This window comes from Dama dama, chromosome 23 (genome assembly GCF_033118175.1).
Source record: "Dama dama isolate Ldn47 chromosome 23, ASM3311817v1, whole genome shotgun sequence".
NCBI lineage: Eukaryota > Metazoa > Chordata > Mammalia > Artiodactyla > Cervidae > Dama > Dama dama.
The window spans coordinates 62,604,028-62,620,582 of NC_083703.1; positions in this window are offsets into that span (position 1 = coordinate 62,604,028).

The window sequence follows — 16,555 nt, forward strand, 5'->3', positions numbered from 1 at the left end:
GCTCCAAGGCTCCCGCTCTGTCCTGGCTGATATCCCGGCCGATGATGGGACTTCCCAGTGTGGAAACCTCTCCTCTTTCACAGCTTCCTCCAGGGAGCACATGTTCCATCCCCACTACTTTCTCTCTCTTTTTCTTTTTTGCTTTGTCCTACCCAGATATATAGAGATTTTCTTGTCCTTTTTGAACTCATGTCTTCCTCCAGAGATCAGTAGATTTTCTGCAAGAACAGTTCCACATGTAGATGTATTTTGATGAATTTGTGGGAAAAGGTAAGAATTTGTTCTAATCCTCCACCATATTATTCCACTCCCTGGGAAATGTAACGTTGGATCTTGTTTTTTTAATTTATTTAGCAATTCTAAGTATTTTGAATGGAGAATTTTATCCATTTAAATTGAAAGTAATTATTGATTGGAAAGAACTTACTGTCCCCATTGTGTGAATTGTTTTCTGCTCCTCTGTAGATCCAATGTTCCTTATTTCTTATCCTGCTACCTTTTCTGGGTGTGTTTTAGTGTCTTTTGGTTTCAGCATTCTTTGAATTCTTTCCATGTTCTTTTATGTAGTAACTACAGGGCTTCCTTTTCTAGTTACCGTGAGGATAACACAAAATATTTTATGCTTGAAACATTTTATTTTAAACTGATCACAATATTCAGTAGAACTAATAAATTTTATGCTTTTACTTCACCTTTTCCTCACTTTTTAGGTTATTATTTTTATAATTTGCATGTTTTCATATCATAAAACTAGTAACAGATTATTATAGTTATGGCTATCTTTCTTCTTTCTTTTCTGAACTTTTAATTAAACTTGTGTGAGTTATGCACTAATATTGCCATATTGAAATCTAACTATGACTAACTATACTTCCCACACCAGTGGTAACTATACTTACCACACCAGTGAAATTTATGCTACTTTTAATGTTCTTATGCTATTAATTAGCCTACTTTTACTTCCACTCAAAGAACTTCCTTTAGCATTTCTTATAATGCAGGTCTGATGGTAATGAACTCTCTCTGATTCTACTTGTTCATAAAAATCTTTACCCCTTCTTTGTTTCTAAAGGACTGCTTGTGCTTCACCAGCTATAGAATTCTTGGTTGATAGCTATTTTCTTTCAGTATTTTGAATATCTCATTCTATTCTCTGCTGGTCAGAACAGTTTCTGTTGAGAAATCAACCAACAATCTTACAGGGTCCCCTTGTACACAACTTCTCTTTTTTTCTTTTGCTGCTCTTACAATTCTTTCTTTTTCTTTGACTCTTAAGAAGATAATATAATGTGTCTTGTTGCAGACCTATTCAGATTCAATCTATTTGGGCCTTTTGGACCTTATGGATCTGGATGTGCATTTCTCTCCCCAGGTTCAGGATAATTTTAGCCATCATTGCTTTAATTATACTTTCTGTTGTTTTCTCTTTCTGGAATTCCCATAATGAATATTATTTCTTTTCATCCTGTCCCATAAAATTCCCATAGGCTTTCTTACTCTTTTTGTTTTTGCTTGTCTGACTGGGTAATTTTTAATGTCTTATTCTCCAGGCAGATAATTCTTTCTTCTGTGTGGTCAAGTCTATTAATAGTTTTGAAACTTTTCATTGAGTTCTTCATTGAGTTCAGTCATTGTAGTTTCAGTGCAGGATTTGTTTGCTATTTTTTATGAATGCTATTTCTTGGTTGAACTTCCCATTTTATCCGTGCATTGTTTACCTAATTTTATTATACTTGTCCGTGTTTCCTTGTAGTTCACTAATCTATGGGTGACCTTGACAAAACTAACTGGTCCTTGTCCAAGGGTACCAAGTTCCCTGCCCTTTGCATGTCCCCCAAACCCAGACTCTGCCACATTTGAAGAGTGTTCAGGCAGGCAGGGGTGTTGATACACCCCACATGTACTGAGCAAGGCATTAGAACCCAGAGCAGAGAAACAACTGGCTCAGAGTGGCCCACAGCTGAGGAGAAACGCCCCCAGCCTGCCAAGGCCACACTCGCAGCCCATACACCGCCACTCTGGGTATTAACGTCAGTCTCAGGCTCCTCCATTCTGCTGTGACTTTGGGTAAGATGAACCCGGCCTGGGCCTGGCACAATGCTGAGTGACTCAACTCTTCAAAGCCTGCAGGGCCTGCGTACAAAGGGCACACAGATGGTGCTTGCACTGCCGTTAGTACACTCTGTGGGTATCTGAGTTCCAGGCTGGTTTGTCCATATAATCCCAGAAAGAGAAGCAATTAAGCTTCCCCTCATCCCTCCTTCTTGGGCATCCCTCCTCTTCCTTCACCTCCAGGGTACAAGGAATCTCCTTGCTAGCATTTTGCTGTTCACCACCCATTCAGCTATCCTGAGGATACTGTCTCATTGTGTACAATCAAAAAGAAGTGCATTCATTCATTCACTCATTCATTCATTCAACACCAGTTAGTGCCTGTATTGCATCTGGTCCTTTGCTTGGTAATGGGGGTTCCTAGAAGAGGGAGGTGCCAGCCCTCAAAGACCTCACAAGCTGGTGGAGCAGAGATGATAAGAAACGTAAGGGAGTGCTGTGACCATGATGGAGACTAAGATCCTTCCTGACTTTGCTCTCCTCCTAAGAAGAACAACTAATGATTATTTAAGAACAAAACACCACAGAGGGGATCCGAGAATACAAGAGTGAAACTGAAGCATCCCCCACACCCCAGAGAACAGACCACCCTAGAAGGGTAAGAGAGAAGCTCCACATGTACTCCTCTAGGCCAGCACAGCACCATATGGAGAGGCTTCCTCTGAGCTTCCAGGGAGAAAAGAGAGCACTGGGGGACAATCAGAGCACCTTCGGCATTATGATGAATTTGCGGGATGACCCAATTATGATCTCACAGGGACTGCCAGGGAACCTGCAAGGGCTCACCACTGGGACACTGACTTCAATGACAGAAGGAAAGAGGGGCTTGCAACAACCAACACATGGAACTTGGCAGACCAAGTTCATACCTGCAGCGATCAAGTAGTAATCACAACCACTGCCTTTGCCCATTTGCAAAACTGATCTGGGGGTGCACTCCGAGCAGAGAACTTGGTGGGAAGCACGTCTGTCTGATTCACATCCTCAAACAAGGAGTTTACTGGCCCTAGAGATCAGTTTGTCCATGAACAGTCAGGGAGGGGAGTCCCAGCTCCCTCCCCCAAGAAGAATATCTTGTGGTTCCACCTAACCAGAAGGGCTGGTGGCAGCTATTGGAAGCTATGTTTACCAACCACAAAACAAGAAAAAGGCAGGCAGAGCCCATAGTTCGCAAAGCAAAGCTAGGGACTGCTCACCCAGGAAACTTGGGGTGTGAGTTGGTTTCAATTAAATAAAGAGAAAGCTTTACCAGCATTAGAGCAACTTCCCTCACTGTGCCAGGACAGGAAAGCTAATTGCTGAGTGCAACTTGTAGCCTGTTCAACTACAGAACTTAACCAGAGCACGTGGGAAGCTACGTAGCCCATTCAACAGTCCTAAGTACTATAGCCCTTGAAGACAGCACAGCCAGTGACTTTGCTTGTTTGCAGAGCAAAACTGATGGCTTCATGGAATGGAACTTAGCACACTCAAGCTTTCAAACAATAAATTCTAGAGGTTGTGGGTCCGGTCCTCCAGCATACTGTACTGCATATAACATCACGTCCCTGAACGTGTAGTAAGTCTGGCCAGAGAATCCAGGCAACTGCAGAGCTCATTCTACAGCCTCAGCTAAGGAGGAACTCAAGGCAGTGGTTGGATCCAAATGCCTTCAGGCAGAGGCACACCCCCATCCTCATTCTCAGAACTCAAACCATTGCCTCAGCTCCAAAGAGACCGAAATAGCAGGTTCCCTCTGGCCAAGGACATCACCCTCAGACACACCCAGAAAACGAAGTTGAGCTGACTGGTGAAAAACTGTCTCTGCCGAAGCAAACCTGTAAATCTGGAAGAGGAGCCTGATTACTCAAATGTGCTATTTCAGTGTAAGGAATCAAGGATCACACAACATAAGTGAACTATGATACGACCAAAGGAAACTAAGTGAACCCCAATAACTGACCCTCAAGCAATGGAGATCTATGAACTGTCAGACAAACAATGAACTCTCTCAGCTTCTGCTTGTTCAGAACAGTTTTTATCCCTTCTTTGGTTTTGAAGGACAGCTTGTGCTTCACCATTTATTGAAATCTTCAGCACACCAGGCTTCCCTCTCCTTCACCATCACCTGGCAGGCTGCAGTCCCTGGGGTCGCAAAGAGTCAGACACAACTGAGCCATTGAACAACAACAATCACAAGAGAAAGCCCCATAGTTATTACATAAAAGAACACATAAAGAATTTAAATCATACTGAAACAAAAGGATACTAAAACACACAGGAAGAGAGACAGCAGGACAAGAAATAAGAGACAATGGATCCACAAAAAAAAGCACAAATAACAAAATGGCAATAGTAAGTCCTTACCAATAAAAAATTACTTTAAATGGGAATGGATTAAATTATCAAATTAAAATACATAGCATGGCTAAATAAATAAAGAGCAATGTCTAAAAATATACTGCCCACAAGAGATTCACTGACACTAAGTGTCCACATAGATAGAGTGTAAAGGGATAGAAAAAGACATTTTAAGAAAATGTTTATTTTTTTCAAAAAACCAGCTTTTAGCTTTGTTGATTTTTGCTATGGTCTCTTTAGTATCTTTTGCATTTATTTCTGCCCTGATTTTTAAGATTTCTTTCCTTCTGCTAACTCTGGGGTTCTTCATTTCTTCCTTCTCTAATTGCTTTAGGTGTAGAGTTAGGTTATTTATTTGGTTTTTTTCCTGTTTCTTGATGTAAGCCTGTAATGCTATGAACCTTCCCCTTAGCACTGCTTTTACAGTGTCCCATAGGTTTTGGGTTGTTGTGTTTTCATTTTCATTCATTTCTATACATATTTTGATTTCTTTTTTGATTTCTTCTATGATTTGTTGGTTATTCAGAAGCGTGTTATTTAGCCTCCATATGTTTGAAGTTTTAACAATTTTTTTCCTGTAATTGAGATCTAATCTTACTGCACTGTGGTCAGAAAAGATGACTGGAATGATTTCAATTTTTTTGAATTTTCCAAGACCAGATTTATGGCCCAGGATGTGATCTATTCTGGAGAATGTTCCGTGTGCACTTGAGAAAAAGGTGAAGTTGATTGTTTTGGGGTGAAATGTCCTATAGATATCAATTAGGTCTAGCTGGTCCATTGTGTCATTTAAGGTTTGTGTTTCCTTGTTAATTTTCTGTTTAGTTGATCTATCCATAGTTGTGAGTGGGGTATTAAACTCTCCCACTATTATTGTGTTACTATTAATTTCCTCTTTCATACTCGTTAGCGTTTGCCGTACATATTGCGGTGCTCCTATGTTGGGTGCATATATATTTATAATTGTTATATCATAGTGTTGGAAGTTCTGGCCACAGCAATCAGAGCAGAAAAAGAAGTAAAAGGAATCCAGATAGGAAAAGAAGAAGTAAAACTCTCACTGTTTGCAGATGACATGATCCTCTACATAGAAAACCCTAAAGACTCTACCAGAAAATTACTAGAGCTAATCAATGAATATAGTAAAGTTGCAGGATATAAAATTAACACACAGAAATCCCTTGCATTCCTATATACTAACAATGAAAAAACAGACAGAGAAATTAAGGAAACAATACCATTCACCATTGCAACAAAAAGAATAAAATACTTAGGAGTATATCTACCTAAAGAAACAAAGGACCTATACATAGAAAACTATAAAACACTGATGAAAGAAATCAAAGAGGACACAAACAGATGGAGAAACATACCGTGTTCATGGATTGGAAGAATTAATATTGTCAAAATGGCTATTCTACCCAAAGCAGTCTATAGATTCAATGCAATCCCTATCAAGCTACCAACGGTATTCTTCACAGAACTAGACCAAAGAATTTCACAATTTGTATGGAAATACAAAAAACCTCGAATAGCCAAAGTAATCTTGAGAAAGAAGAATGGAGCTGGAGGAATCAACCTGCCTGACTTCAGACTCTACTACAAAGCCACAGTCATCAAGACAGTATGGTACTGGCACAAAGACAGAAATATAGATCAATGGAACAGAATAGAAAGCCCAGAGAGAAATCCACGAACCTATGGACACCTTATCTTTGACAAAGGAGGCAAGGATATACAATGGAAAAAAGACAACCTCTTTAACAAGTGGTGCTGGGAAAACTGGTCAACCACTTGTAAAAGAATGAAACTAGAACACTTTCTAACACCATACACAAAAATAAACTCAAAATGGATTAAAGATCTAAATGTAAGACCAGAAACTATAAAACTCCTAGAGGAGAACATAGGCAAAACACTCTCTGACATAAATCAAAGCAAGATCCTCTATGACCCACCCCCCAGAATATTGGAAATAAAAGCAAAACTAAACAAATGGGACCTAATGAAACTTAAAAGCTTTTGCACTACAAAGGAAACTATAAGTAAGGTGAAAAGACAGCCCTCAGATTGGGAGAAAATAATAGCAAATGAAGAAACAGACAAAGGATTAATCTCAAAAATATACAAGCAACTCCTGCAGCTCAATTCCAGAAAAATAAATGACCCAATCAAAAAATGGGCCAAAGAACTAAACAGACATTTCTCCAAAGAAGACATACAGATGGCTAACAAACACATGAAAAGATGCTCAACATCACTCATTATTAGAGAAATGCAAATCAAAACCACAATGAGGTACCATTACATGCCAGTCAGGATGGCTGCTATCCAAAAGTCTACAAGCAATAAATGCTGGAGAGGGTGTGGAGAAAAGGGAACCCTCTTACACTGTTGGTGGGAATGCAAACTAGTACAGCCGCTATGGAAAACAGTGTGGAGATTTCTTAAAAAACTGGAAATAGAACTGCCATATGACCCAGCAATCCCACTTCTGGGCATACACACTGAGGAAACCAGATCTGAAAGAGACACATGCACCCCAATGTTCATCGCAGCACTGTTTATAATAGCCAGGACATGGAAGCAACCTAGATGCCCATCAGCAGATGAATGGATAAGGAAGCTGTGGTACATATACACCATGGAATATTACTCAGCCATTAAAAAGAATTCATTTGAACCAGTCCTAATGAGATGGATGAAGCTGGAGCCCATTATACAGAGTGAAGTAAGCCAGAAAGATAAAGAACATTACAGCATACTAACACATGTATATGGAATTTAGAAAGGTGATAACGATAACCCTATATGCAGAACAGAAAAAGAGACACAGAAATACAGAACAGACTTTTGAACTTTGTGGGAGAATGTGAGGGTGGGATATTTCAAAAGAACAGCATGTATACTATCTATGGTGAAACAGATCACCAGCCCAGGTGGGATGCACGAGACAAGTGCTCCGGCCTGGTGCACTGGGAAGACTCAGAGGAATCGGGTGGAGAGGGAGGTGGGAGGGGGGATCGGGATTGGGAATACATGTAAATCCATGGCTGATTCATATCAATGTATGACAAAACCCACTGGAAAAAAAAATAAAAAAAAAAAAAAAAAAAAGAAAATGTTAACAAATAAATCAACAGCAGGGCTAGCCATACTTAAAATAGACAACATAGACTTTAAATTAAAAATGATAAAAAGAAACAGACTGATTATAGAGTGATAAAGGGGTCAATACACCAGGAATATTTAACAATAGCAAATGTTAGTGTGCTTAATATTAGAACACCTAACTATATGAAGCAAAAGTAAATAGAGCTACAAGGAGAAATAAACAGCAATATGGTGGTAGTTAGGGACTTTACCATCCCACTCTCGAAACAGGGTAGATCATTAAAGTTGAATGTACATGTGACTTTAACCCCACTTATATTCTTCTGTTCACCTATGTTAAGCTTTGCTTTTAAAAAAAGAAAAAAGATCAACAAAGTTATCTAGTAAGGCTGCTTAAATGATAGATGCCTGAGCCACTTCCTAGATACTTAGGGTTACCAGCTCCCAGACAGGCTGCCCCGGGGTTTCTGGCCAGAAATGGAAACAACTGGGCTGGATGGACCAAAGGTACTTTCTAACTTAAGTTCTAAGAGCTTGAGCCTCCACTCCTTCCTCTAGAATCCCACCTCTGCCTAGACATGACCCTCACAACCCTACATGCATATCCTGTTTCATCTTCTCAGCAACCACGCGGGAGGTGCTACTGCCCCATTTCCCAGCTGAGGAACATGAGGCTCAGAAGGGCAGGATGACCTGCTGAAGGCCACATGATGGGAAGGGGCAGAGCTGAAGCGTGCACCCAGTTCTGCATCCTCTCCCATCGAGGTCGGCTCTTCCAGTCTCTGGGGGCAGCAGAGAGTCCCAGTTGTTGGTCCCAGTGTCCAGCACTCAGGAGGTGCAGGTGAATGCGTGGCTCTAGGCTTGACACTGCACATCTGTTTTTGCCACTAATGCTCACCACAACCTTATAAGGTTTGGAAGACCCCATTTTCCAATTGAGGAAACTGAGTTTCAGGGAAGGGAGGTGACTCGCCCAGGTCTCACAAGGACAGGAACCAGAATTTGGACCCGAGGGGAAGGACCTTTCACCCAGATCACATTGAGGCCAACTGGTGGGGCAGGATGGTTCATGGACTTGAATATCTTGTTTATTCCTTGACTGCTTCTGTTTGAGTTGGTTGTTACGCCTGATGCATTGAGCCCCTGTCAACGGAAACATCTGATCCAGGAAGCCCATATGGGTGCCCACTTGGCACAGGCTGGGAGCACCTGTGGAGAGTTCCAGGTCATCCAGGGTCCATCACCTCCGGTCCCCTAGCTGCATCTCACAGGGTCTGGATGAACACCACCAGGACAAAGTAGGAGTTGGGCTGGAAGCTTGAGAGGCTAGCCTGCCTCACCCTGATTGTGGTCCCACCATCAGAGCACAGAACAGGAAGAAGGTGGCAGGCCAGGTGCCCAAGCCTAGGCCTGGGACATGGTGGACCCCATCCAGCAGAGCTTTGAACCTGTCAGCAGACCACCCTCTTCGCTGTCTGTACCCAGTTCTGCAAATATCAGAGGTCCCTCTTTCCCTGGTTGTGGGCACAGAGCTGAGGCCTGTGTCAAAATCTTGTGAAGAGACTTTTTCTCACCCCAGAGCCATGGCCCAGGGGTTCCAGAGAGATGTAGTGAACTCAGACACAGTGTTGGCCCCATGCTTCAGCTTCCCCATTGAAAAATGAGTAAAACTGAGTAAATGAGGAAAACATGGTGCCTGGATCCTGGTGGCAAAATGTAAATAAAATACGTACCGAGGGCGTGGTTGTCAGACCCAGCTTTGGGGTCAGGCACACTGGGTTTGAATCCTCTCTTTGCCTGTTGCTGGCTGTGGTACCTGAACAAGGGACTTCATCTCCCTTAACCTCAGGTCCCCTAGTATGAAAGGGAGCTAACTATGGGACTGTCCTCCCAGGTGTGCTTGAGGACGTGGAGGGATCATGTGTGTAGGCCCCTGATACACAGTTACAACAGTGATGATGATGACTATTGCTGGTGTCTGGTCACTTCACTCCCCTCCACCTCAATCCCCTATCTGCAATGACCTCACTGCACAGGGTTATGGAGAGGATGAGATGAGGAGATCAAGCATCCAATATGCTTTATGCTTAATCAAAGGCAACTACATTTCTTATATTTCTGTACTATAAAGTCCACATGAGCTAGGATGGGCTCAGACTTCCAGTAGACTTGCATCTGCAAATTCTGACTCCCTTGCTGGCTGGTGTATAGACATGTGTCTAGAAATTCTGATTCCCTTTGTTTTGAAGTGCAGGCTTCACTAAACCTCAGCTTCTAGTTCAGGACCATGTTAGAAACTCTTAAGAACTGTGGTGTCAAGTACACCTCATCGATTGTAGGCACTGGATGGCGCTTTGTGCAGAGAAACCCTCCCAGGCGACTCCTGGGCTTGGAGGGCAGAATTGATTAGTGATGTCTGCTACAAGTTCAGAGGGAAGAGTGGAACCACTACATGCTTGCCAGGGCAGGGCCAGGTCATCCCTAATGGTCCCTCTGACCCGTGATGGGCATGTGGACACCACATGCTCATGGAGGGTGGGACTCTGGGACCTGCCTAGTGATGTGGGATGGAGGAGGGACCCTGATCTAGGTTCCAGTCTTGGCTCAGTTTATGACCTGCTTTGTGACTCTGAGTAAGATACTCATTTTCTCCAGGGTCTCCATTTGCTCTAATGACAAAATGAACAGAAGTTTCCTCCTATGCAGCTGAACCCTCAGGGCTTTGAGAGGTGGTCAGGAATATCTGCAGACTACTGGCTACATCCCCACCAGCTGGAGTAACATGTGTAGGGGAGAAACCTCGGGCCAGTCAGGCCCACACCTTTGGCCACTACAAATACCTGTGGTCACCTGAACAGGGATGGACCAGAGAGAAGGTAGGGGTGGGTCTCAATGCAACAGAAGTCCCAGTGTCTGGGGAAAGGCAGACGTGCATGGGAAGTACTTGAAAACAGAGCAACGCGCTTTCCCTCAGGGCAGTCACCCGTGGGCAGGATCCCTGATCTATGTGCTATAATAACAGCATGTCAGGAAACATATGTTCATCAGCGACAATCACAAGGCATTGTTATGACACAGGGGACGTGTCAGGGCACAAAACAGATAAGATCCCTGCCTCGTGAGGCTCCCACTCTAGTGGAAGAGGAAGAAAGCACATCTTTAGGGATGTGAGTCCAGGTTTACACATGCTAACTGTGTACCCCTCAGAGGAGTTCAGTGATATAGGTACACCCATTATGCCCACTTTACAGGTGAGTAAGCTGAGTCTCTGAGAGGGAAAGCTCACAAGGCTAGTAAGTGGCAATGCCATGACTTGAGCCCAGGCCTATCATACTTTTAAGAACTGCACATACTGCCCCTTGTCACCCTCCCCATTTTCCTGGACTCCTAAATGCTGCTTAGGTCACCACTCACTTCTATGTATTGCAATACTAGCTATGATGATGATCACTCTTATTCATGGAGCACCTTCTCCAGCTGGGACTGCCATGGCCTCTCTACTGACATTTCCTTATTTAGTCCCCCCAGCAGCTCTTCGCAGTTAGAGGACACTCTAGTTCTAATTTCATGGTTAAAAAAAGAGCTGAGACGTTAGGTCACTTGCCTGCTGTCACACAGCCAACAAGGGAGAAATCTGGGATGCACACCCAAGGCTGAATCTAGCCAAAGCTTCTGTCTTATTATAATGAAATACATGGTTTCTAAATGTGTACATTTTAATTAGTCAGCATTAAAGAAAAACGCTTCTGCAAGCTGTAATAAATATTTGAGTGTCTATTCTATGTCAGGCCCTGGGCATGAAGACAGTGGTCTTGATCCTTACAGTTTCAGAGAATGGGTTGTAATCACTGTGCCCAAGGAGCTGGTGGGATTCATGCTCAAAGCAAGAGTGTGGGGTGCCCCAGCTGGTGGGCATGTAGCAAGTAACCACCAGACGTTCCTGAACACCTCTCAAAGCCCAGAGGGGTCAGTCATCTAGCAGAAAACCTCTGTTCATTCTGCAGTTAGAGGAAACAGAGACCCTGAGAGAAAACAAATATCACACTCAGAGTCACAAAGCAGGTTACTAACAGAGCCAAGACTGGACCCTAGATAGGGGACTCCTTCACATTCCCCCAGCATCAGGCAGGTCCCAGAGTCCCACTCTCCATGAACATGTGGTGTTGGTGTGTCCATTGCTGGCTAAAGGGCCTTGTGGATGTGACCTGAGCCAACAGTGGCAAAGAAACAGCGCCTCCACTCTCCCCTCCTGAACTTGTGGCAGACATTACTAATCAATCCTTTCCTCCAAGTCCAGGAGCTGCCTGCGAGGACATTTAACCAGAGAGCTTCAACGTGTTTCTGTAATCAATCTGATCGTATTTGGGGCCATAGTACTGTCATTGCTAACTCAGCCCCAGAAGGGAAATTTAGGCTTATGAGGAAGGACATCTGCCAAGGAAGGTGATACACCATCACCCAAGGGAGCCAGAATTTGTGGACACTGGTATACTGGTGACCTGAGACCATTTTATCTCATCCGGCACTCAAAAGTAAGAGGTTCATTAGCCATTGATTAAGCATTAAGCATACTGGATCCTTTTTCTTCTCACTTCATCTTCTCCATAACCCTCTGGGGTAGGGCCAAGTGTAGATGGGAGACCTGAGGTGGAGGGGAGTGAAGTGACCAGACAACAGGAACAACTGTCATCATCATTTCAGCATTGGTGTTACTGCATATCAGGGCTCACCTCGTGCTCCACCCTTCATACACACTATCCCACCGCATCCACACCTCACACCTGGAGGAGAATCCCATCTTTAGTCCCATTTCGCACACAGGGGTCCTGAGGCTCAGGGAGATGAAGCTCCTTGTCCAGACGGCACAGCCTGTAACAAGAGAAGAGAGAGGATTCGCACACAGCGGGCCCAGCACTGAACCCGGGGTGTGAGCACCAGCCCTCGCTATGCTTTTCATTTCCTTTCGCCACCAGGATCCAAGCGCAGGGTTGTTTACCCGTTTTACCAGGTGAAGCCCGGGGCCAAAACCGGGTTGAATTCACTACATCTCACTCAGGCCCTTGGCCTGTGCTCCTGAGTCGGGACAACTCTCTTCACAAGATTTTAGCACAGCCCTCGGCTCTGTGCCCACAACCAGGGGACGAGGGACCCCAGTGTTTGCAGAACTGGGCGCAGACAGTCTGGGAGGGTGGTCTGCTGATGGGCCCAAGGTTCTGCTGGATGGGTTCCTCAACATCTGAGCCCGAGGCTTCGGCACCTGCTCTGTGCTCTGATGGTGGGATCAGTCAGCGTGAGGAACACTAGCTCCCCAAGCCTCCAGCCCTGCCCCATTCTGCCCTGGCCACGTTCATGTCCAGGACAGGCTTACAGGTTCCTATGAGAAGCAGGTGGAAGAACGGAGGAGAAAACCCTGGGTGACCCAGAGATCTCCACCGGGGCTCCCCGTCTGATGTCAGTGAGCACCCATCCGTGCTTCCTGGACCGGGTGTTCCGGGTTGACATAGGCCCAACGCACCAGGCGTTACAACCAAATGAAAGAGCAGAGTTCAAGGAATAAACAGGGTATTAAGCCCAAAGACGCTCCTGCCAAACCAGCTGGCCTCAGTGTGATCTGGGTGAAAGGTCCTTCCCTGGTAACTCAAATGCTGGGCCCTGTCTGTGTGAGACCTGTGTGGGACACCTCTCTTCCCTGAGCCTCAGTTTCCTCAACTGGAAAATGGGGCTTCAAGTCTCCTCATGGGGTGTCGTGAGCACCAATGGCTAAAGCGGACCTGCAGGGCCAAGCCCAGGGTCAGCCGTTCACCCGGGGCCTTCCTGGGTGCTGGACCCTGCGGCCAAAGAATGCCACTCGCTGCTGCCCCCAGAGGATGAGAGCTGGAACAGCCAACCTCGATGGGAGAGGAAGTAGAACTGGGTCACTCTCCAGCTCTGCCCCTTCCCATCTGTGTGACCTTGAACAAGTCATCCTGCCCTCCTGAACCTCACATTCCTCAGCTGGGAAATGGAGGCAGTAACACCCTCTGCGTGGTTGCTGAGAAGAGGAAACAAGATGAAGCCGCATAAGCATACTGGGTTGTGAGGGTCACGTCTAGGCAGAGCTGAGGTTCCAGAGGATGGCATGGCGGTCACAGCTAATAGAACTCAAGGCAGAAAGTACCTTTGAACCATCTAGTTCAGTTACTTCCATTTCTTGTCAGCCATCCTGGAGCCCCTGAGCCTAAGTACCTAGGGATGGCCTCAGGCATCTATAGTTTAAAGAAACTTATTAGGTGATTCTGGTTAGTCTTTTTCTTTTTTCCCCTAAGACTATTGCCCAAAGTAGAAAATGTCAACAAAACCAAAAGAGATGAAATGAAAGAGGAAAGTAAGTGGGGTTCAAATCACTTTGAACCCTTGGATGTAGTCTTGGATGAGTCTTTCTCCTTCTCTGGGCCAGCTTCCAAGACTTTTCAGCAAAGAGGTTAAATTGATGAATTCTAAGATCTTCTGAGGCTTTAATGTCTGTTATGTTTCCAATGTGGTCTTGTGACCCTCGAGTAGTCATCAGAAGGGAGGAAGCAGATGTGAGTCTGCAAGGGTGCTGAGTCAGGACTTACTGTGGGTTTGAACAGCAGGACCCAAATCACACTGACTTCAACAAAAAAGATAGGGAGGAAGAAATGTATTTGAACTGGAAAGTCTAGGGCACAGGGGACATCAGGCACAGCTGGATCCAGGCACTGAAAGGATATATTATCTGATTCCTTTTGTATGGCTTCATTTTCTAGTGAACTCTGTCAGATAATTGTATCTTAACTGTATCTTTAAGGACAAAAACAAACCCATCAATCTGTAGAGACCCATAGCCCCTTTTGTGTGTAGTGACCTTTTTTCACCAGAACACTGGTAACTTGGTCTCCACGATTCTATAAAAGTTCCCTTAAAATAAGGGGATAATTGTAGGTGTTTCCTTCTTGAATCTGGTGGTGCTGTCTTGTTCTTGCAGATATGTATGCATGCATGTTGAATGCTCATGTCTTCATATGTGTAAGTATTAATATGCTTGTTCAAGAGTTTCAGACACACTGCAGGGAGCAGAGGACAGAGGACCTCAGGAAGAAGGGAGACATTTGGCAGATTTAGTATAGTGTGTACTAGACTAGGGAGTCCCCCAAATGCTTTAGCAGATGGGGGACATTGATCATGTAGTGAAGTTCTGTCTTCAAGTGAATTGGAGCCAGTGAACCTCTAAAGGAGTGAGTCACCATGAGAACATGGTTCCTTAGAAAGTAGGACCTTGTGTGCCAGCCCCAGACTCACCAACAGGGATCAAGCATGAAGATCATTTCACCTCAAAGCTCAGCCATGAGAGGAGGCTGATATCAGTGCAAGAAGAGGGCTTTGTCCTAGGTGTGGTCCATGCTGAGAAATAGCACCAGCCACTGTGACTCCAGGAGGCCATGGCCAGGTGGAGGTGGGGTCTTGGGAGGCAGGGAGGTTGAGAAAAGGAAAGAGACAGGAAGCCTGAGGGAACCATAGCTCTATGTTCCATAGCTCAGAACCATAGCTCTGCCTGAGCCAGACTCAGGGAGAAAAAAAAATCTGGGAAGAAGAGTCATACAAATGTGTAATAATGGTTTTTGTAGAGCCGAATCATGGCTCACAATTACAACAAGTCGCACAGGATCTTAGCAGCCATCTGGTCAAGTTCCTGAGCATTTCTGGTGATGAGACCCTTACCATCTTCCCAGGGAGTGGATGGATTTATAGGATACTCCAGAGAGGCTTGGAGCACTCTGGAGCCAGGTCAAGGTTTTGGGGACCCTTGTGAGAGGAAAGCCACAGAGCACAGGATGGTAGCAAGTTGCTGAGGGCAGAGAACAAGAGGAAAAAGTCAAATGATGATAATTTGCTGTGAAAGAAGCCAAAAAGAAGATGAGTTGAGGGGAAGGGCGGGAACACCTCAGGTGGACAGTCACAGAATTTGTGAGGTTATGTCAAGAGCCAGTGACAGCTAGGGAGGAGAGTGCTGGGAAGAGGGAATGGTCTGTGCAGAGGCTCAAGGCAACAAAGAGGCTTGAATCTAGAACAGAAGGAAGACAGTAGGGGCCATGGAGGGAGAGGAAGATGGTTTGGAGCAGCAGTGAGCAGATGACGCAGGGACCATGATGGGGACTTTGGGTTTACACTGAATGAGACCCCTCTGATTGCTGCCTTGAGAGTAGCGGGATTGGGGGCAAATGTGCAGAGGGAGATCCTATATAAGAAGGTATTTTGCAGGCAGATGTTGTTGTCTCTCAGGGGGAACTCTGCCAATTAAATGAGTAGGCAGACTTCGGAGGATGGTATTGAGCAATTGCATCATTACAAACATCTGCCCTGAGGCTGGCCCCACTGTGAGGGATGTGGTGGAGAGCTCACAAAAATCAGAGAAGAGTTGGAAAAAATGGCCTCACTAGTCCCTGACCCTGACTCCTTGGGGCATAATTCTAGCACATCTCTGTCCATGTCTTACTGGGTGACCTCAAGCTGGTTGCTCTCCTTCTCTTGAACTGAGTTTCCAACTGATGACAAAATTATGATCACTATGGGTCCTCCTATCACAGCATTCTCCAATTCATCCATTCTCAGTCTTTACCCCAAACCCCACCTACAATGGCCACTATCTTGGCAGCTGGAGTTTTCATGAGAACCTGCTCTTAGTCTTGGCACAGAGTCCTCTCCATAACCACCCATTTCAATTCAAGCGTCCTGGGTGACCTTTGGGTTGGAAATCTCTCTCTGTTCACTCTAGACAAGGATTATTTTCTTTGGAGTCCCCTTGAATGGCTCTGGACCCAGGGCTTGTTTCCAGGGGCAGCCTCCCACCCATCACCACAATATAAGGGCCATCACCACCCAGCAGAATTCCAGGAGACTGTGCAGGGGAGCAAGGATTTTGTAAGTATTTTCCTCCAAACCTGTCAATGGTGGGCTTCCCCCTTAATGTCACCCCACATGGAGATCTTCA